Source organism: Dipodomys spectabilis, unplaced genomic scaffold (assembly GCF_019054845.1).
Source record: "Dipodomys spectabilis isolate Male_0828 unplaced genomic scaffold, ASM1905484v1 ptg000178l, whole genome shotgun sequence".
In the NCBI taxonomy this organism is placed as follows: Eukaryota; Metazoa; Chordata; class Mammalia; order Rodentia; family Heteromyidae; genus Dipodomys; species Dipodomys spectabilis.
The window spans coordinates 6,254,384-6,269,002 of NW_024870855.1; the positions used below are offsets into that span (position 1 = coordinate 6,254,384).

The following is a 14,619-nucleotide window of genomic DNA, read 5'->3' on the forward strand; positions in this document are numbered from 1 at the left end:
ACCTGTAGACAGGCTAATAAGGTGGGAGGGCTACTTGAGCTCAGGAGTTAGAGACCAATGTGGGCAACATAGCAAGACCTTTCTCATAACAAGAGAAAGGAGGGCCAGGCACCTGTGGCTCACACCTATAATCCTAGCTCTCAGGAAGCTGAGATCTGAAGATCCAGGTTTGAAGCCAGCTTGGGCACGAATGTCTGTGAGACTTTTATCTGCAATTAACCACCAAAAAGCTGAAAGTAGAACTGTGACAAGTAGTAGAGCATCAGCCTTGAGCAAAAAAGCTCAGAGACAGTGCCCAGTTCCTGAGTTCAAGCCTCATTACTGGCACAAAAAAGGGAATGAGAGAAAGAGAGAAGAGAGAGAAGGGAGGGGCTTAAAGAAAGGAAAGAAGGGAAGAAGAAAGATAAAAGGGGAGACAGATTTCCTTCAGACTAAAAGGCAGAGGAGTGGAAGACAAAAAGAGGAAACAAAAGATCACTCTCCAATCCGTGTATCTAGTGACAACTTGTACAGAGGGTAAGATTGGAGGATCTCCAAGAAGTACTCAAGTCCCCAGTGTTTCCCTCAAGTAAGCTTTCATGCCACTGAGGCAGCAAGACTCAGAGAAAAAGGCTGTATGGATCATAGGCCAAATGGGGATGACAAGCTAAGTCACCCGGTGACTAAGAACTCACTGCCTCAGGGCATTAAATACTCCACCTGCCAGCAGCCAACACAGACAACAGACCATAGTCTGTACAATATAGGAAGCTCCATGGCATAAGGGCAAATAAATGCAGAGTCCTTCCAGCCAGCTCCCATGGGAGGGGCACTCTGGAATGATAACAGACATGGATGTGGATCTAACCTTGAAGTTTCATGGCTCTAGAACATATTACTTGAATTTTCTCAATGAGTTAGGTGACAGTGAAATAAAAACACTCCAGAACATAGAAGACTGAATGCTCCTGTGTTCTTGGACAGAACACACAGGATAAATGGCCAATACTTGATTTCTTTTTATCAGAATTGGGATTTGAACTCAGGGCCTTGCACTTGCTAAACAAGTACTCTACCACTTAAGCTACGCCTCCAGCCCTTTTTGCTTTGGTTACTTCTCAAATAAGTCTCACATTTTTGCCTAGACTAGCCTGGATCACTGTTCTATTTGTACCATTTTCATAGCTGGGATGATGGACACATGCCACCATGCCTAGCTTGACTGCTGAGATGAGGGCTCCCTAGCTTTGTACACAGGCTTGTCTCAAACCACAATATTTCTCCTCATCTCTGTCTCCTAAGTAGCTGGGATTACAGATGTGAGGTACCATGGCTAGCCTCAAACCTCATTTCTTACTAGCACATCATTTTAGCAGATGACTGGGTCTGAATAAACAATTCTGAAGAACGAACAGCCTCAAAGCCATCTTATCCAGACTGTTGGATCATGCTGTCTAGAACTACCCACCACTGCAGACTCAAGGGTCCTCCAACACCAGGATTACCTCATCTAATTACAAACTTGCCTTGCCAAATAAACTAGTCAACCAAGTTCTTAAAGAAGCATGTCCATACAAACTAAGCTGAACTAATCTGCAAAGCACAGGAAACACTTAAATAAGACAGACTTTCTATGACAGTCTAGGAGAGAACCCCTCAATTTCTGTATACCTCCAGCAGCATTAGCCAGAAAGGTGAAGAAAGTCACCTTTGACATCCATGACTGGCGGGAAGAGTAAAATCCAGATAAGTGTGGAGAAAACTCAGGGCTGCCCTCGGACAGGATAACTTCAGAGCCATCCTTACCTCACTTTGCACTCACTGTATCTGTTACGGCCCACGAGGGAGGTCAGCCTTGCCAGCTTCGTCTCATGCATCTCTTTGAAAGCTTTCTTACAGACAGTACAAAATTGCAGCCTTCAAAAGGCAGCACCAACAAACCATTTGCTTATCCAGAGAAGATTATGAACTTAGTACCTACACCACCACACCACTTAACAACATTCCAGAGATATCAGTCTGGGAAGTTAGATAAGATTAAACAGAAGCATACACACAGAAAAAGTAGAGGAAAGCCACCATTTACAGAAGATAGGATGATAGTATATCTGGAAAGTCTTTGAGAAACACTGTTAAAAGTAACAACAAGAATTTGGAACTCTAGCAACTACTGTAATCCTAGCTATTCAGGAAGCTGAGATCTGAGGATCACAGTTCAGAGCCCTACCCTGTGGGAAAGTTGGTGAGACTCTTATCTCCAATTAATCAGTAAAAAAAGCCAGAAGTGTAGCAGTGTCTCAGATGGCAGAGCACTAGCTTTGAGCAAAAAAGATCAAGGACTGTGACCAGGCTCAGAGTTTAAGCCTCAAGACATGCACAAAAACAAAACAAGATTTTTCTTTGTTGTTGTTTTTCTTTTTGTCTTGTTTGTGTACTCATCTGTCTTTGGGAAGGTAAGGGGGGGGCCATAGAAATGGAAGGACAAAGGGTGAACAAATGCAGCAGTGATACTCACTAGACACTATGCTGAAAACCAACTATACAACTTGTGGGTGGAATGGAAGAGAAATGTAGGTAGAGAGCCAGGGAATGGGTAATACTGTCCAAAAAGAAATGTACTCTTTATCAGACTTATGTAAAGATTACTTACGTAAACTTACTAACAATAAAAAATTAAATTAAAACAAGAATTTGGCAAAGTAACAGGGAAATAGGCAGAAATCATATACACATCATATACATATACAATATTAATAGCTTTAATATAGTAACTCAAAATAGGCATAAACCTAACAAGAAATGTCCAAATCTTCTATGAAGGTAACAATAAACCACTCTTCAAAGATACAGAGTAAACAAATAAAGACACTGATTGTTCTAGGTAAAGTTATCTCAACACTATCATCTCAAGACTATCCATTCTCTCAAAGTGAAATAAGATTAATGCAATCTCAATAAAAATGGCAGTAGGTTATACCAATTGGTGCTAAATTTCATATAGACCAATAAACTATTCATGAAGAAGGACAACACTGAGGAGGAGATGCTATCACAAGGACCACACTACCATATAAATACAACATGACACTCGCCTCTGTGTGGTTAAAATAATTACAGAGCCACTACAATTAACACAGGGTAGTACTGGTAATGAAGGGTCAGACAACTCAGCAGAATGAAATACACCCAGCTGAACAGAGAGGATGACACAAATGGAGCAAAGATTTTTTTTTATATAAACAGCATTTGAATAACTGGGCTTGGAAAATGATATAATATACACAGAAATATACTTCACATAGAAATTATGTGAGCATTGCCAGAATGAATGTATACAATCTGAGCACAGGGAAAGACTTTATGAAACAAACTCCAGATAAACTGAATTTAAGGATAATATATAGGACCATGCAAAACAAACTTTCATAAGCAATATCAAAGTCCATGCAACTTAAATCACTAGTGTGTGTGTGTGTGTGTGTGTGTGTGTGTGTGTGTGTGTGTGTGTTGATCCTGATGCCCTGGGCACAGTCTCTGAGCTTTTTTCACTCAAGTCTAGCACTCTACCAACTTAAGCCACAGCTCCACTTCAGACTTTTTGGTTTTTAATTGGAGATAAGAACCTTTTAGACTCTCCTGCCTGGACTGGCTTTGAACCATGATCATCACTCAGCCTCCTGAGTAGCTAGAATTGTGGGTATGAGCCACCAGTGCCTGGCAAATGACTAATGTTCTTTAAAAAAAAAAAACAAAACTTTTTTCTTGTAAAAATACTGTATGGAGGGGTTACAGTTATATGAACAAGGTCATGAGTACATTTCCTATCAAGCATTGTTAACTCCTCCTTTGTTTTTCCCCTACCATCCCTTCCCTCCCACCTCCACAACTACACTCCCCCACCTCCCATCTCCCACCCGGCCTAAATTGTAAAGTTCATTTTTCAACATACTGTCTTGTACATCTCATTGTTACAATGGGTCAACCTGTATCCCTATTTAAGCATTTTGTTTTTTCCCTTTCCCTCCTCAAATTAGAGAAGTGTATATACAAGACACAGGGCAGTGACATCAAATACAGTGAAAATAGGGGTGATACCATGGGGGAGGAACATACAAAGCAACAAAAAAATCACGTGGTATCTTATAAATACGTTAGAAACAATAGTAAGAAAGAAAAAACCATTTATGTCCCTATCTTGGGGTTCATTTTGCTTAACATCATCTTATCTGGTCATATGTACATAGCTTTTGACCTTTCCTGCTTGTCCCAGACATATATTAGTTATTGCAATTAAGGGAAACCATGGAACCTAATGTTTCTTTGGACCTCGCTTACTTCACTTAATATAATTTTTTCCAAGTTTTTCCATGTCCTAACAAATGGGGCGATGTCATTCTTTCTGATGGAAGCATAGAATTCCAGTGTGTGTGTGTGTGTGTGTGTGTGTGTGTGTGTGTGTGTGTGTGTGTGTGTGTGTGTGTGTGTGTGTGTGTGTGTGTGTGTGTGTGTGTGTGTGTGTGTGTGTGTGTGTGTGTGTGTGTGTGTGTCTTAAATGTTCTTAAATACAAAGAATACTGAGCCAGGCACCAGTGGATTGCGGTTCAAAGGCAGCCCAGGCAAGAAAGTCCATGAGTTCAACAAAGTATTTGGAAAAAGCTGGAAGTGGTCTGTGACTCAAGTGGTAGAGCCCTAGTCTTGAGCAGAAGAAGCTCAAGGAACAGCACCCAGGCCCAGAGTTCAAGTCCTAATACGAACAAAAAGACAAAAAAAAAGTTATATAGAAAGTAGGGAAATAGGGACTGGGAAGGTGGCTCAGTAGTAGAGCACTTGCCTTGCATGCATGAGGCCCTGAGTTTGATTCCTCAGCACCACATAAGCAAAAAAAAAGGGAAAAAAAGCCAGAAGTGGCGGTGTGGCTCAAGTGGTAGAGTGCTAGCCTTGAGCTGAAGAGCTGAGGGACAGCGCCCAGACCCAGAGTTCAGGCCCCACGACCGGACCCAAAAAAAAAAAAAAGTAGGGAAATAATATGAATACAAAGAAACATTAAAATGGACCCTAAGCACATTAAAAATACTAGATACTTATAACAAGAAAAATAAGCTGGGCGCTGGTTGCTTACGCCTGTAATCCTAGCTACTAAGAGAGTGGCACTGTCGATCAAAGTGGTATGAACAAAATGAGCTACCTGGAGAGCCAGGTATGGTTGTGCACATCTCTAATGGCTAAGGCAGAAGTTCAAGGCCAGAAGGGAAGGGAGGAAGAAGTTGAGGAGGAAGAGAAGACAAAAGACCAAACCAGTAACACCAATAAAACGCCCAAGAAATGACACTAGGATTCCCTTTTTACCCCTTGGACTGGGAAACTTCAATACACTTCTCAGGAGGCTAGAGGGAACAGCATTCACCAGGCTAGTAGAAAGAGATGAGCACAAGCCCATAAGGAGAGGAATTTGGCAATATCTGACAAATCTACACATGCAATATCCTGAAGATATATTTTCAAAAATGCGAAAATACATCTGTGCAAAGCTTCTCTACTATGTCATTGTTACTGCAAAATACTATAAATTAAATGTCGAAGTAAGACAGTGGTTGAAAAATCATGCCACATACAACAGAATACATGAATTCCTTCAGTTTATATGTATTGGTTTTTCAAGTGACTGAGATTCGTTAGAGATAAACACTAAGTTGTTTGGACCTAGTTACTTAATACAACTGTTAAGATTTTCCTTTTAACCTAGGAGTTTTGTTTTTTAAAAAAATTACTGATAAGCTGGGTGCTGGTGGCTTGTACCTGTAATCTTAGCTACTCAGGAGGCTGAGATCTGAGGATCTCAGTTCAAAGTCAGCTTGGGCAGGAAAGTGTGTCATGTTGTTATCTCCAATAAACTACTCAGAAAAAGCCGAAGTGGCGCTGGGGCACTAGTGGTAGAGTGCTAGCTTTGGACAAAAGCTCAGGGACAGCACTCAGGCCTGGAGTTCAAGTGCCAGGACTGGAATCAATCAAGAACTAATAAATTCAGAGTACTATAAACCAAGAAAGTTTATCAACTTTTGACAAAAGCCTGTGAGTGTCTTTAGGAGAGGAGAGATAAGAGGCAGATGTGTGTATATATGTGAGTTTGGGTAGTTGTGAGGTTACAAAATGTATAGAGGTCAACAAAATTGGCAATAAGCTAATGAAGGCATTATTCATATTGTGGGAAGTATTGGGAAAGATATTATGGCAGCACAAAAGAGAAGCAACTAGTCCAGTTTATTTTTTCCTTTGTGTAGATAGCCCAAGCTGGACTTGAACTCCTCCTCCTCGGTCTCAAGCTTCCTGAGTGCTGGAATAATACCAGGCTATCCAGCCCAATCTAGAAGTTTGTTGTACATAGATTCCAGGGAAAGGACCTAATCTATATATAATTTTTGGAAAGGCACAGCCTGAAGGAGCAGCAGGAATATACAAGATTAGAGTGAGGAGGAGTGACTAGAATTCAGCAAGAGAAAATGGGAGAGTGAGCAAACACTAGCACTCCGAAACAGTACTGCTGGACTGAATTATCTTGAAGAGAGAGGTAGTGCATTATATAAAGAGTACACTGGAAACTGGGGGAGAACGAGGGAAGGGTTGACATCACCCAAAAAGAAGTGTACCTGCAGCCTGGTGCCAGTGGCTCACACCTGTAATCCTACTTATTTAGGAGGCTGAGATCTCAGAACCATGGTTCAAAGCCAGCTCAGGACAGAAAAGTCTGTGAGATTCTTATCTCCAATTAACCACCAAAAAACCAGAAGGGGCGTTATGGCTCAAGTGGTGGAGCACTAACATTGAGCTGAAGTGCTCAGGGACAGTGCCCAGGCCCAGAGTTCAACCCCATGACTGACCAAAAAACAAACAAACGAACAAAAAAACGTACCTGACATATGAAATGGCAACCTCTCCATACATCACCTTAATAATAACAGTAAATTTTTTAGAGTACATTGGAAAGTTTTTATATATAACAATAAAGAAAATCTGAAATTTTTTATGGTACTGGGTTAAACACTTTTAAGGCATGTCTCCAGTCCTTTTTTGCATTCATTTGTGTGTGTGTGTATGTGTGTTTGTGTGTGTGTGTGTGTGCGTGTATGCACATGGTGCTAGACTCATTTTTTTAACAGGGTCTAATTTCGTGCCCAGTCTGGACCACAATCCTCCTACTTATACTCCCAGCACAGCTGGGATGACACTGTGATGAGCTAGTCCTTGGGCTTGAACTCAGGGCCTGGGCACTGTCCTTGAGTTTCTTTGCTCGTTTAGTGTTCTACCACTTGAATCACAGTTTTACTTCTGGCTTTTTGATGGTTAACTGGCGATCAGAGTCTCATGGACTTCCTGCCTGGACTGGCTTAAAACCCTGATCCTCATATATCAGTCTCCTGAGTAGCTATGATATTTGCGTGAGTCAACTAGTGCTTGGCTAAGCTTTTTATTGTTTGAGATGTAGTCCTGAGAATTTTTTACCCAGCCTAGCCTCCAACTATGATTCCCCTATTTTCAGTTTGTTGAGTAGCTAGGATTATAAACATAAACTACTATGCCTGGTTGAAGGAGTTTGGATTAAGGGTCAGTAAAGAACCTGGATTTCAACCACAGGACTAATCATGGTTGTTTCAGGAAAGGGTGAGAAAAAAGATTACAGGAAGATGAACCATGGGCTAGATTGTGGCAGATCTAGGGAAAAAAATCTAGACAGAGTGGTTGTACTTAAGCACTTGCAATCCAGTATGGTAACCTCCATGTTCAAGGGGTTTCTATGCTAGCTACTAGGTATCGATCATGCAATAACCCAAAACCAGAGGTCCTGTGGCTTAGATGACCTTTTGTAGAAACATGACCTTTGTTTCACCTTCACAAAGCATCTGGGAGTCAAAATTATTTCATAATCTTGTTCTATCTTAATGTCCAAAATGACACTGTCAAACAGGGAGCCGGTGGCTCATGCCTGTAACCCTAGCTACTTAGGAAACTGAGATCTAAGGATCACAGGCAGGAAGGTCTGTGAGATTCTTATAACTGGGAGTAGCGCTGTGGTTCAAGTGGTCGAGTGCTAGCCTTGAGCTGAAGAGCTCCGGGACAGGGCTCAGGCCCAGAGTTCAAGCCCCACAACCAACAACAAAAAAAGAAAATGACACTGTCAAACCCAGACACTTAAAAGTGAGTTCAACAATTAAACTGTGCAGATACTTCACAGCAATTATGTGTTTCCATTATTTTTTTTTCCATTACAGGATGCTAGCTCTGAAAGTCTTTGAGCAATGTATCACGTGTTATGGAAGCTTGCTTTTTTCTTTTTATCTTTTTCAGTTTATACAAGATATTCTCTTTGACTTCTAGGAAATAAATCTACACCTTCATGTAAAATTAAATCAATGATGCAAATCCTCTCCTAAAATTTGCTTAGCTCTTAAAAACTCAGAGCTTTGGGGCTAGGAAGCTGGCTCAGTGGTAGAGTGCTTGCCTTGCATGCATGAGGCCCTGGGTTCAATTCCTCAGTACCACATAAGCAGAAAAAGTCGGAAGTGGCGCTGTGGCTCAAGTGGTAGAGCACTTGCCTTGAGCTGAAGAGCTGAGGGACAGCGCCCAGGCCCAGAGTTCAGGCCCCACAATTGGCAAAAAATACTCAGAGCTTTAATTTCATTATTCCTATATGGTAATCAATACTTCTGAATGCAATGAGGTGGTAAGTGGTAAAGAAGCCAGGTGCTGATAACTCATACCTGTAATCCTAGCTCCTCAGAGGGCTGAGATCTGAGAATCCAACAGGAGCAGGAAAGTATATGAGACTTAGGAGGCTGAGATCTGAGGATCACAGTTCAAAGCCAGCCTGGACAGGAAAATCCATGAGATTCTTTTCTCCAATTTACCACCAGAAAACTGGAATGGCGCTATGGCTCAAATTGGTAGTGCACTAGCCTTGAGTAAAAAAGATCAGGGATAGCACTTAGGTTGCTATGCCCCACCAAAATGAGAAAGAGAGAGAGGAAAAAAGGCAAGATACAGAGCTGTGGCGGCTCAAATGGTATAGCGCTGGCCCAAGGTTCAAGCCCCAGGACTGGCAAAAAAACAACAACCATTGTCCAACTGTATTTCTTCCACCATGGCACACACAGACTATTGATAACAGTAACACTGTATTGTAAGCACACTGGAAGCAGATAAAGGAGAGCAGCTGCTGCTTGAGGCTCCTTGGCCAGCCTCACCAGTGACCCCAGGCCAAACGTGATGACCATGAGTGCTAAGCTCAGTGTCTGCATTTTGCTGAAGCTCAGCACAATCTCAATCACCTTCTCAGCCTTTAGGATTAACTGCATTACTCAGGCTCTATACACACCACCTAGGGGCTAAGTCTGGCAAATAATTGCATATAGCCTTAGCAAAGTAAGGGGAAAACTACCCAGCTTGCTCAGATAATGTGGAGATTAAAAATAAGTGAAGCTCTTATCACAGTATTTGGCAGGCAATCAATATATGAGAACTGTTTTTACCCAGAGGACTGTTGAATTTAAGAAGGGAAATCTGGTCTCCATATAGTAGCGGTGTTGCTGAGATAACAAATTACAGGCTTGTTCTTAGTCTAAAAATTAAAGCATTTTATGAAACAATGAAAATCATTAATTCTCTCCTAACAATTCAAAAGCATTATTGTCAGCCAGGCACCGGCGGCTCAAGCCCAGAATCCTAACTACTCAGGAGACTACTCAGATCTATGGATCCCCATTCAAAGCCAGACCAGGCAGGAAAGGCTATGAGACTCTTATCTTCAACAAACTACTCAAAAAAAGCTGGGTGTGGCACAGTGGCTCAAGTGGGAGAGCACTAGCATTGAGCAAAAGAAGCTCAGGGACATCGCTCAGGCCCTCAGTTCAACCCCTGGACTGGCGCACAAACACAAAACAAAGCGTTCTTTCTTCTCCTCATTAACATTTAAAGCTTCTTTTTACAGTATTTTAAGTGAATGTCCTTGCCACTGAACTACCAAAAAATAAATACATATTATATTGATAAACCCAAGTACAAGAAGTGATACTGGTATGTTTAGACATGTCCTATAGAATGAGCTGGGAAAATCGGTGCAGACCCTCCACTAGGCACCAAGGAGGGGAAAGACCACATCAGCACTTTTTGCTCTAAATAGGACCTCCCACCTCCCTAAGTGAAAACAATTCAATTATCTACAACAAAAATATTCCCTTCACAAATCATCATAGAGAAGACAAGATTCCTATAATTAGCCTCCCTACCACCTTAAAAAATCCTGGAAAAAGTATAATAATGAAGTACTGCTTCAAAATAGAGGATCCCGATGACTGCACACTAAGCAGACACACTAGAGAGCATCTGGATCTTGGAACAATAATGTGAAAAATGCCTGTCGGTAAATCATGTCAAGGTCACATCCGATGTTAGAGGATTTTCATGTATCCATGGAAAAAATGAACCACTTCAAGTACTTCTGTGATGTACCACATTTTCCAAACATTAATAACACAGTTTCCTTTTTTAAATAAAGATTGGGTATAGTTATTAACTCAAATAATAAACATGCCAGGCACTGGTGGCTCTCCCTGTAATCCTAGGTACTCAGGAGAGTGAGATCTGAGGTTGTAGGTTCAAAGCTAGCCCTGGCAGGAAAGTCTGTGAGACTCTTATCTCCAATAAACTACTCAGGAAAAGCCAGAAATGGTGCTGTGGCTCAAGTGGTAGAGCACTAACCTTGAACACAAAGAGGCTCAAGGACAACCCACAGGCTCAGAGTTCAAACCCCAGACAGACAAAAAATAATAATAATAAACATACCACCTTTAGCCAGAAAAATCTCTTCCTACTAGCCCTGGATAAGTTCAAATAGTAAACACTTAACCGTGGAATACAAATGATCATATTGCCCAGGCATAATCTCCTAAATATTTTAGCTTTACAGGAAGGATAGAGTTTGGAGAAGAATTCTTTGACCCTGCTGAAGAACAGGATAAAATGTACCAAGAACTTAAAACAAAAACAACAAATACAATTATATATGCACGCACACACTGTATCATAAGTGTATGATCCTATGTATGTACTAATGACATACCACACACAAATATATGACTAAAGCACAGTATAGGTGTGAGACAAAATACTTGATATATATATGCGTGAAAACCAAATAAGGCAACCTGATGAGACTGGTTTGGGAAAGGGGAAAGGGGAAGGGAGAGGTGGAAGAATGGTGGAGGGGTGATTTTGATCTAGAAGTATTATATACATAGAATGAAACCCACTGAGGGCTGGGAAGGTGGCTCAGTGGTAGAGTGCTTGCCCTGTATGCATGAGGCCCTGGGTTCAATTCCTCAGCACCACATTAGCAGAAAAAGATGGAAATGGCACTGTGGCTCAAATGGTACAGCGCTAGCCTTGAGCTGAAGAACTGAGGGTAGTTCCCAGGCACTGACAAAAAAAAAAAGAATGAAACCCCTTGGTACAATTAATTGATGTTCAAAACTGAAAAATCTCTTGTCCAACAAAATTATTTTTTTTGGTGTGTGTGGTGCTGGGGATTGAACCCAGGGTGTTGAGCCTGTTAGGTAAGCATTCTACCACTGAGCTACATCCCAAGACAAAACAAATTACTGTGGGGGAGGAAAAGTGGAAGAAAAATGAGCCCTCCACAAGAAATGTACTCATTACCTATGTATGCAACTGTAACCCCCCTGTACATCACCTTGACAATTCAATTTTAAAAAATAACTACTGGGAGGTAGTATGTGTGAACACTTCTATGTTTAAGGCACAATGTACAGACACCCTGTGATGAACAAGGCATGATTCCTGCTCTGAAAAAATTCAGGGTCTAATAACAATGCCTTAACAGTCACAAGAGTCCTGTTATAATAACACAGCATTAATAGAGCCAGAGAAACTAAAGGTAATAAGATACATCCAAATTCATTAATTAACACAAGCTAAGAACACCTTCTACTGTTCAATATCCTAATAAAATCTGTCATCCAATTTCTGGAACATGATTGAAGTTATAATTCATTTCCATAAGAATTAAATTCGAATACTGGTTTTTAAAAGCTCCTCCACTTCCCACACACACTCACGGCAGACTACTTATAAATTAGGTGTTTTTTTTTGTTTTTTTTTTTTTCAGCTTTGACAGGTAGGGTGTGGCGCTGGAGTATCTCACACTACCTCAATGACACTGGGTTTTGCTCGCACGAATCTGGACATTCAGGTTTTCAAGCAAAGGTCCCGGTTAACTCCCCCGTTTCCCCTAAACCTAGAACAGCACTGGCCACCCCAGCGTGCTGACCCCCGCCCACCTGCACACACACAGGCCGTGCCTGGGCGATTCTGGATGTCACCTCGCACCAACCTCCTCCTCCTCCACTTCTGCGAATCGTTCGGAAGAGAACACTCTTCATTCAAAATACCTACTTCGCGTTCTCTTCCTCGCTGCGGATAGAGGGGTGAACCAGTGAGGACCGGGTGCAGATTTCAGTACGAAAAAGCCATTCCTCTAAGTGTCACAAAAACCCGGCAGAGATGCCTTCAAAGACATAGTTCGGGTGCGGGCAGGGAGCGGAGTGAAAGGGCGAGGGGACGGAGGGAAAGGGGTGTCGGGTGCAAGGGGAGGAGGAAAGGGGACGGGGTGGGGGGGGAGCGGGGGGAGCGAGGGGTGCGGGGGGGAGACCGGCAGAAAGGAAGAGTGCAGGGAGAAGCGGAGGTAGGCGGGAAGGGGTGCAAGGGGAGGGAGGCAGAGGGAGGGGGCAGGCAGGCGCCGGCGGGGCCTGCGACGGCCAGGCCCGGGTCGCGGGCGCCGCCCGGGCGGGGCTGCTCGGGGCCGCGGGGATGCGGGGATGCGGGGTGACCTTCCGAGGAGCCCAGCTCCGAGGGGCGGCCGCGCGCGGGGGGCCCCGGCCGCCGCCTCCCGCGCTGGGATCCAGCCGGCGCTGGTCCCGCGGCTCGTCCGCGAGCACGACGCGGGCCGTGCAATCTCGGCGGCCCGCCTGGCCGGGACACACCCCCGCCGCCGCCGCCGCCGCCCGCGGGCCCCGCCCGGGCCGCCCGAGCTCACCTGCACCGCGAGCGCTCCGCCGCCCCGCGGGCTCCCGGTCCCTCGCAGTGCTGACTCCGGCCGCGGGGCACCCGGCACGGTCGTCGGGGAGGCTCCGAGCGCGCGAGGCGCGGCAGGGGGAGGAGTCCGGCGGGTGGCGGGAGCCCGAGCGGCTGGAGGAGGACGAGGAGGAGGAGGACGCGGAGGAGGAAGAGGAGGAGGAGGAGGAGGAGGAGGACTCCGGCGCTCCGCTCCGGGGAGACCCACCCTCCTCCGGGCCGCGCTGCAGCAGCCGCCGGGTCACTTCCGGGTCGCTGGGGAGAGGGGCGGGACCTGGAGGGAGCGGCTTCCGGCCTGCGGCGGCGCGACGGCACTGACCGGCTAACGCCGGGCGAACAAAGACCGAGGGGCGCTAGCCGGCGGGCTCCTCCCAGGCCTGCTGCCCTCGGAGCGACCCCGCCCTGGCTCTCGGCGCCCCGGTGGCCGGAGTCCCCTCCCCGGAGTCCGGGAGCGGCCGCGGGCCTCGCGGAGGTTCCCGGATCTCGGCGTCGTTCTTGTCTGTGTGGAGGAGCCCCGGAGGGGCTCGGAGGGGAGAAGGCCGCGGGGCCGCCATCTTGCCCCGGGGCCGCGCCTTCCTCCGCGGCAGGGGTCGGGGCGCGGCCCGGGCCGCGGGGGCTGCGCGGGGTCGGTGGCCTCGGACCTCGGGGAGGCGCGTCACTGCCTGTCCACTCCGGCTGGACGGCCTCCGGGGCTCCCCGGCCTCCTCCTGCCCTCCTCCGTCGAGTCTCCGCAGTCCGGGTCCGTGGGCTCTCGGGCCCCTCTGCGGGGGCTGGGAGAGGTGCCGGGGTCAACCCGCGGCCCCAAGGCTCAGGTTTGGGGTTTGAGTTTCATGGCATTGGTTTATGTAATTCTCCCCACAGATTGGAAATGCATGGTTTGCCCAGCGTCGGATTCTGCTCCCGTGACTTACTCGTCCTCAACCCCCGCCCCTGCCCCCAAACTTACCACCATCTACTTGGCTTGGCATTACCCCCATTCGGAGAATTGCCCCAGTCAAATGGACAGGCAGACAGAAAAGCAAGTAATTGTGTTTGGAAGTATGGTAAGTCAAGGTGTACAGAGGAAAGAACAGATGACTGCTAGGTTCAAACTTTATTGCCAATCCTGGGGCTTGAACTCAGGGCCTGGGCACTTTGGCTCAAGGCTAGCACTCTACCACTTGAGCCATAGTGCCACATCCAGCTTTTTCTGTTTATGTGGTACTGAGGAATCGAGCCCAGGGCTTCATGCATGTTAGGCAAGCACTGTACCACTGAGCCACCTTCCCAGCCAGTTCCAACTTTAGGCTTTTTGTTTTTCTATCGCAGAAGTAGAAGCAATGGCAAACCTTGGACTATTTTTTTTTTTTTTTTTGCCGGTCATGGGGCCTGAACTCTGGGCCTGGGCGCTGTCCCTCAGCTCTTCAGCTCAAGGCCAGCGCTCTACCACTTGAGCTACAGTGCCACTTCCGGTTTTCTGGTGGTTTATTGGAGATAGGAGTCTCACGGTCTCTCCTGCCC

General features: G+C 45.4%; 1 protein-coding gene across 1 annotated transcript in view; it reads right to left on the minus strand.

The window, feature by feature from the left end:
* Positions 1-13,342, minus strand: part of Rala (RAS like proto-oncogene A) — a 56,650-nt gene extending 43,308 nt beyond the window's left edge. Inside the window, exon 1 of the mRNA XM_042695102.1 lies at positions 13,082-13,342. The gene's annotated coding sequence lies outside the window, so the exon portion shown is untranslated. The remainder of the gene's footprint in view (positions 1-13,081) is intronic.
* Between the last annotated feature and the right edge of the window lie 1,277 nt (positions 13,343-14,619).